General features: G+C 58.2%; 1 long non-coding RNA gene across 3 annotated transcripts; it reads left to right on the forward strand.

Annotated features, from left to right (window-relative positions):
* Window positions 1-3,008: 3,008 nt before the first annotated feature.
* LOC120615416 (uncharacterized) lies at window positions 3,009-6,607 on the forward strand. 3 transcript variants are annotated; one of them, XR_005656264.1, is made up of 3 exons: window positions 3,009-3,277; window positions 4,596-4,934; window positions 5,600-6,607. It is a non-coding gene; the product is annotated as an uncharacterized LOC120615416 (long non-coding RNA). The 3 variants fall into 3 exon arrangements; XR_005656263.1 differs by having other exon boundaries at window positions 4,652-4,934; XR_005656262.1 differs by having other exon boundaries at window positions 4,751-4,934.
* Window positions 6,608-7,560: the final 953 nt, after the last annotated feature.

The following is a 7,560-nucleotide window of genomic DNA, read 5'->3' on the forward strand; positions in this document are numbered from 1 at the left end:
TCATTTAAGCCATGGTCTTACAGTTTCATAGTCACGGTCATGCTGTCATGGCCAAATCATCAAGAGTCCTGAGTGCCTTCACTGCCCACACTGCAGACCCCAGACTTTCTACTCCCTGCGGACTCTCTTCTGCTGCAAACTGAAGGCCCTCCCTCCCGATTTCCCGCTGACTCTGCTCCTGGCCACGCCCCTCTCCCGGCAACCAAGCTGTACCACGCCAAATGCGCCACCCTGTGGCCAGACCGGAAACTGTCCTTCTTGGTGCTCTTCGAAAATCCTGCCCATGGATTCTTTTTTTTTAAGTTTATTGAGGTAACATTGGTTAATATAATTACATAATTTTAGGGTGCGCATTATAATTTGACATCTCTATATTCTATTGTGTGATTACCACCCACAGTCCAGTCTGGTTCTTGAACGGACTTAATTTTACTCCTAGATGTTTTCGTGGCGGTCCCTCCTAGAACCCAGCAAGTTCCCTCCAACCTCTAAGTCCTACGTCTGCGGCAATTCTGCAAGGCAGAAAGGGGACGGGAGAGAGCGAGCGAGCCGGCTGGGTCACACGGCAGCTTCTCCAGAGGAAGCAGAGAGTGACCCCGGTGGAGAGGATGGACCACTGACCTCTGGCCTGTGGACAGAGAAGAGCGGGAACCCTCGGTCCGCCGGCCCACATCATTCCCCCCAGGAAATGCCTCTGTCATCCCTTCCACAGACGCTTACTGAGCACCTGCTGTGTATCCCCGTCCCATCCCTGATGCTGGGACCAAAACCCACCCGCCCCTCCCCCTCGGAGCTCACAGGTTTGCGTCGGAGCCACGATGAGGGGGCCCAGAAGAGTCCCCTGAGCTTCCCGGATAAGGTGAGACGTAAAAGATGAAGAGAAAGCAGAGAGGTTCACACGGAGGGGGCAGCAGGGGCCGAAGCTCAGAGGGAGTCGCGGTGGTTTCGAGGCCCTGAGGGAGGTCCAGAGCAGGGGGAGATGAAGTCAGGGAGCAAAATGTGGGAACATGAGGTCAAGGGCACTGGGGAGCCAAGGGAGGAGTGGGGAGGAGTGAGATCGGATTTGCCTTTGAGGAAGATCCGGGGCGGGGGGCCGGGAAGGCCAAGCCTGGAGGCGGGTCCAGGTGGGCGAAGGCCCAGGACCGGGCTGCGCCTCCCCCAAGACCTCGCTGCTCCCGGGCGCGGGCAGGAAGGAGAGCGGGAGCCGGTACCTGGCAGCCAAAAGCCCAGCAGCTAATGAGCCCGGTGAGGCGCGAGCTATTTTTAGCAGCCGCTCCTCGGGACGCCTAATAGTTGCGGCCGCCTCCCGCCAGGCTGCCATGGAAACGCTCAACGCCACCGCCGGGAGCTCGGGCCCGGCCCGGCCCGCGCGGCCCGCCCCCCAGCCCAGGGCAAGGACGCCGGCGCTGCCGCGGCCGGGGTGGGGCCCCGCGTGCCACCGTGCGCCCCGGGGGCGCCTCTGCCCCTCTCAGGGCCTTCGAGGGTGAGGATGTCATAGTGGGCGCTGGAGGCTGGGCTCCTGGTTCGAGTCCTCGCTGGGCCAGCCGAAGGACTGCGACCTCGGGCTTTTCCCAGCCGTTCTTGGAGCCTCGGTTTCTCATCTTTAAAACGAGTCGCACCTCAGATTACCGCGGGTACCGGGACGCCTGGAGCTCGAAGCCCAGTGCCTGGCTCCAGTGATTTCAGCCACCCATCGAGCACCTGCTGTGTGCCAGGCACCACCCTGAGCTTTCCACACCGTAAATTCACCCATTTAATCCAGAGGCATTTTGCAGATGAGGCCGTTGCTACAGACAGGTTAAGTGTCTGCCCAAGGTCACACAGCTCGGATGCGGTGCAGCCACTGCTGAAGCTGGCTCTGGATCCTAAGCCTCACCTACACATACATCCACACTGGCGCACGAAGGGGGTCACAGCTACCCCGGGAAGGCCTCCTGGACGGTGGCCTCTCAAGCAGGCAGGTACATGATCCTCGCCACCCCGCTTGCTGGACTAGCCTTTCGGCTTCCAGGGTACACACGGGGCCACTGAGGCGTGGATGGGAGAGCAAGGGCCCGCTGCTTAGCCCTGGAGCTCCCTCCGGCCTCTCTCGCCACCCAGGAGAGCCATTACAGAGAGCCGGTGGGCACCCAGCCCCGGGCAACCCGCCAGCCACTGACACCCACGGCTATTTCGGGCAGCGTCACTCGGGCAGGTTGACAGGGACAGGCTGGAGACAGGAAGAGGTCCAAGCTGGGGAGGGGAAATCAAAGCCCCAGCCTGGGCCAGGACAGGGCTGCCCAGTGGGGACGGGGGCAGAGTGGACAGGAGCATGGCACCTCACTTTCCTCGGGGGTCCCCACCTCCCAGGGGCCGTGGGACGAAGGGAAGCATCACGCGCGTTCTCCCCCCAGCCCCGCAGGGTCCCGCCCGTCTGTATTTAAGTTTTGGATATTTTGTTTCACGGGGACTTGTTTTTCTGTTCTCCTGGATTCCGTAAAACATGGCTGAAAACCGTCTTTCTTCTGCTGTTTGTTGGCGCCTCCTTAAGTTTGGCCTGAGGCGAGTGACTCGCTCACGATGCCCTAATCCCAGACCAGCGACAGTCACATTTGCTCAGGACTGAGCCTGGCACAGAGTTAAGCCACAGACGGCGGTGATAAACGTAGCTAACATTGCAGAAGGGCCGAACGCCACAAACCACACCAAACGCTACATGCCCCCAAGGCTGGTTATCGTTACTCACTACTGTCAGGGGCCCGCAGCCTCGGCGGGGACCTCAGGCTTTGGCGGACCCACCTAGAAGACAGCGGACTGGGCTGCGTGGTCCCAGGTATCATCATCAACCCTGGGTTGGGGAAGACGGAGGGAGGGAAGGGAAGAGGGCGAAGGGAGGGAAGCAGGCGTGGAGATGCTCACACGCGGTGCCGGGGCGGAGGGAGGATCCCGCCTCTTCCCTCCGCCCCGCCCCGCGCTCGCCCTTCCGCCATCAAGGCAGCCTCCGAGATTGCACCCTAGGAGGAGGTGCTGCAGGCTGGCGCCGCTGCCCTGAGCCGGGGCTGGGGGATAGAGGGTCCCGAACGCCGTCTCCCCACCCTTCCCCAGGCACCTTGGTGGCAGGGAGGGCTGGGGAGGGCTAGGTTTCCGTGCCCCTCCCAGCCTGGCTATAATTAGCACGAAGATGAATCAAACGTGAGGCGGGCCTGTCTGGGGCAGCAGCAGCGTCTGACACTGTGATGGTTCCCAGGGCTGATGTGTGAGGCTGGGGGTTAGAGAGAGAACGACCTGCAACCCACGGGTACGGCTGTGGGGACATGGGGCGTGTGGGGCAGGCCCCCAGTTGTGTGCAAAATATACATGCCTGCGACAGGTGCCTGTGTGCGTGTGCATGTGCACGGGGGCCTGTGAGGGACAGAACCAGAGAACTCCCAGCCCCAGGGGTCAGGCTGGGCACAGGAGACCGGGTGGCCCTTGGTAGGGGTTTGTAAAGCTGAATTTTGGGGGTTCACAGAGAAGGCTTCCTGCAGACATGTGCCCTGGGTTTTGAAGTTCCAGAGGGATTCACACATGGGTATAGAAGGTGTTCCTGGTGGAAGGAACAGCCCAGGCGAATGCTCAGAGGCTGAAAGCAAAAAAATAAAAAATAAATCGCAAATTCCGATCTCATCCGGAACCCAAAGTGGTTCCTCTGCATCGGGGCTTTGCAGCCAAGGTCTCGGGTCAGAACACACTCTGGTGGATACCGGCGGGCCCAAGGACACAGGTCCTGGATTCAGATGAGCTCTTGGAAAATGGGGGTGATCATAGCTTGTACCCCTCAGAGCAACTGTGAGATAAGCTAAGAAGCGTGTGTAAACACTTGGCACATACTCAGTGCTTACAGAACAGCTGCTGTTTGCCCTGCTCCCAAACAAGACCACGTAGATCATTTATATATTTCAGTGCATATCCCCCAAAACTTATATACAGAGTCTATTCCGCTCAAAAATATGTATATACCTGGGTTTTCATGGTCGGATATAAAAGTGCATTTTAAAAATAAATACATTTGGTAGAAAAGAATGGAGAGGAGCTTTAGAGAAAAACGATGAAGAAAGCCTGGGGTCGGGAACCACTGGGTAATGGGCTCCTCAGCCTGTTTCCGGGCCCAGTAGTTAACCCGGAGGGGCTCGTTAAGTTTGGGCTTCCGATTCAGCCACTGAGGCCTCCCCTCCAGGGTCCCACCCCAACCCCGGTCCCCCTGGAGGCACAGCCGGGCCCACCCCAGCTGGGCCTCCCTCCAGCCATGTGGGGGCGAGGTGGGCAGATCCGTGGGCTTAGTCATGGGGAATTAAGGTTTAATCAGAGGCCTTTGCTGCTGGGAGGGAGGCCGCGTGGGGGGCTGGGCCGCCCAGATACTGCTGCGCCTGGACTCAGGAGGGGCGAGTGGGACAGAGAGGGACAGAAAGGGACAGCGGAGCCTGTGTACAGTCGGAGCCTGACAACATTTAACACTTTGATACTTTGTTCATTGTCGGAGCCTGACAACATTTAACACTTTGATACTTTGTTCATTGTGGAGGTTTTTGCGCTCTGTTTTTTTCATATTGCATTAAAAGTATTTATCTGGTTGACAGTTGGTGGAGCCCCTTAAATTTTGTTCCCCGGCGAGTGCCTTGCCCTCTCCCCTTAGTGCCCGTCGTGACCCCCGCGTGGTCAGGAGCTCGCCTGAACCTCAGTGCCATCTGATGATGATCTATTATTGCACTCGTTTTACGCATGGGAAACTGAGACCCAGAAGGCAAGTCCTTGGCTCCAGTTCACTCGGCTAAGAGAAGGCGAAGGCAGATTTGGAACCCTGACGCCACCGAGGCGGGGTTCTTGCCCGTCCCGAATCCAGAGACAATGCAACCAGCCTCTTCCAGCCCCTCAGCCTCTGTTCCTGCTGGACCCACCACCTACCACCCATCCAGGAGGTATAGCCCAAGTCCTCCTGAGGCCCACAAGGCCCTGCACGACCTGCTCCTCCCCCTCCCTCTCCCTCACTCTGCTCCAGCCACAGGGGCCTCCTCGTGGTTCCTCCAACACTCCAGGCCCGGTCCTGCCCCGGGGCCTTTGCACAGGCTGTTTCCACTGCCTGGAACACTCTCCCCCGTCATCACTCACCTGGGCTCCCACCTCACTCAGGTTAAAGTCCTAGTCCTCCTCGTGGTCCGCATGGCCCTGCCTGACCTGCCCCCGAGGGAACTAGGGACCCACAGAGGGCTGACAGAGGAGGCCTGGGACCTGACTCAGGTGCTCACCGGCACCCTCTGGGATCTGCTGCGGGGAGGACAGACTGGGGATGAGGGTGGGAGCCGGAGGAGCACAGCGGAGGGAACTGTACCGGTCCAGGCAAGGGATAACCATGCACCCTAATTCCATACTGTCCAATATGGGAGCCGGTGGCACTTAAAATGTGACTCGTTCAAACTGAGATGTTAAAATACACACCAGGTTGTAAAGACTTGGTAAGAACGTAAGATAGCTCATTAACAATTTTTAAAATCGGTTGCATATTAAAATGTTTTGGATGTATTGAGTTAAAGAAAACACATTATGAAAACCAGTTTCACCTGTTACTTTTTACTTGTTTTTCTAGTGGCTACCAGAAAGTTTTAAGTGACATACTTGGCTTCCGTCATCTTTCCACCAGACTCCACGCTAAGTGAACTTGAATTCTAAGGTGCTGTGTGGCCTTTGCACTGCCCAGCAGGGGGCGCCGTGCCCTTGCCGTGGGGCCGGGCAATCGAAAGGAAGAGGAAGCAGTTCAGAGGAAGTCGGTTTCTTGTGGTTGTTCCATCAGTTCTTACAACGCAGCCCGTGTTTTCTATCTGCTATGTCACACCGTCTCAGGGAGACAAATCTACCTCTGGGAAAGGATTCCGCCCCTGCCCCTGGCCTCGCTCGATTCTGCCGGCGTCCGGGGCAGAGAAAGAGTTAGGCCTCCAGAGTCACCTTACGAACCCTGCAGCATTTATTGGGTAGCTACTGCGTGCCACGCTCTATTAGCTCGAGGTGACTCTCCCGAGAAATTCATCCCAAAACAGGAGGATGTTTTCTCCTCCCTTTTTCCAAATGACAACGCCGAGGCTCAGAGAGGGAACGTGACTGCCCGCAGTGGCCCGGCAGGGCCAGGCGTGAGACCAGCTCCGAGTGGTGCCGGTGCCTGTTGCACCTTCCCCTCGGCCGGCCACCTCCCAGCCTCTAATAAACTCCTGAGAAGTGCTGGGCAGACGGCAGCAAGGACACTCTTTATCTGTCCCGATCGGGCCGGCTCGGCGGTCAATAATTAATTCTGAATTTTCCCCATTTATCACGGTGGCAGGAAGGAGCCTGAGTGCTCAGAAAGCCGATCTGGGGCCTCTGTGCCCCTTGGCTCCCTGGAGTCTGGCAAGTGACTGGGGCGAGGGACCCTCACCCAGCCTGAGAGGGGAGGGTATTCCTGGCTCCCACTCCCTTATGCTGGGTGATTAAGTGCCGCACCATCCAGCGGGGACCATCCGAGACCCCACCCCAGCCTTCCCGATGCCCACTGAATGAACGATAGTCTAAATAATTAATGCTGCCAAGGAAAAGCACAGGACAGCGTGAGAATGAAACCTGGAGAATGTGACTTCTTTAGGGTCTCCCCCAAGGGACCACGAAGTGGAAGACGACGTGGGAGGGGCGGGGAGAGGGCGCTGCACCCAGGCCAGCAGCACAGTGCACGTGCTCTGGGGCTGGAAAGCTCCTCTGTGGGGCCCCGCACGAGGCTGGCGGGCTGAGCTCAGAGCACATGTGTGGTCAGTGCCAAGCCGGCACCCCCAGGACTAGGCCTGGAGCCCTCCCAGTGAGGCCAGCAGCCTTCAGTGGACAGCTAGGGGCCGTCGGGGGAAGAGACAGGCAAATTTCCCCAGTGGCCTGGGGGATGGCAGCGAGGCTATTTCTGACCCCGAGGGAGGCAGACAGCAGGCTGGGCTCTGGGAAGTTTTTGTTTTTTTCCTCACAACTGTTTTCCCCTCAGAAGATTCTTTCAAACCCATCGGTCACGGGGATGAGTCAGGTTTCCTCTGCCGGCCTACAGCCTATGCCACGTGAGCAGCTCCTGGTCCGGCCACCCCAAAGACCTCCCTCCTCGGCAAGGTGGGGCAACTGAGGCCCAGAAAGGGACAAGGACCACCCAGAGGAGGACTGTGGGTTCAACTCAGAGGAGGAGTTTCCGGGGCCCCAGGAGTGGCCCCCTGCCCTGCAGCTTCCGTCTCTTCTGCTAGCCCCATGAGGGCCCGCGGCTGGGCGTCCTGGTCACCACAGTGTCCCCAGTGCCCTACACATTGGAGGTGCTTAATCAACGATTGCAAAATGGATGGCCCCAGCAGCCCCAGAGGTCATGCTCAGGGCGTCAGGGGACAAGCGGGTCCTTTTTGGTTGGGGTTATGAGAGACAGATACAGGGACATAGAGACACATAGCAAAACAGACAGAGCCATGGAGAGAAACAGAGACAGAGAAACCCAGATACAGATACTGGAGAGGCAGAAAAAGAGACACAGAGACGCAGTGAGAAAGGGCAGTAAGCAGGGAG

Source organism: Pteropus medius, unplaced genomic scaffold (genome assembly GCF_902729225.1).
Source record: "Pteropus medius unplaced genomic scaffold, Ma_sr-lr_union100, whole genome shotgun sequence".
Classification (NCBI taxonomy): Eukaryota; Metazoa; Chordata; class Mammalia; order Chiroptera; family Pteropodidae; genus Pteropus; species Pteropus medius.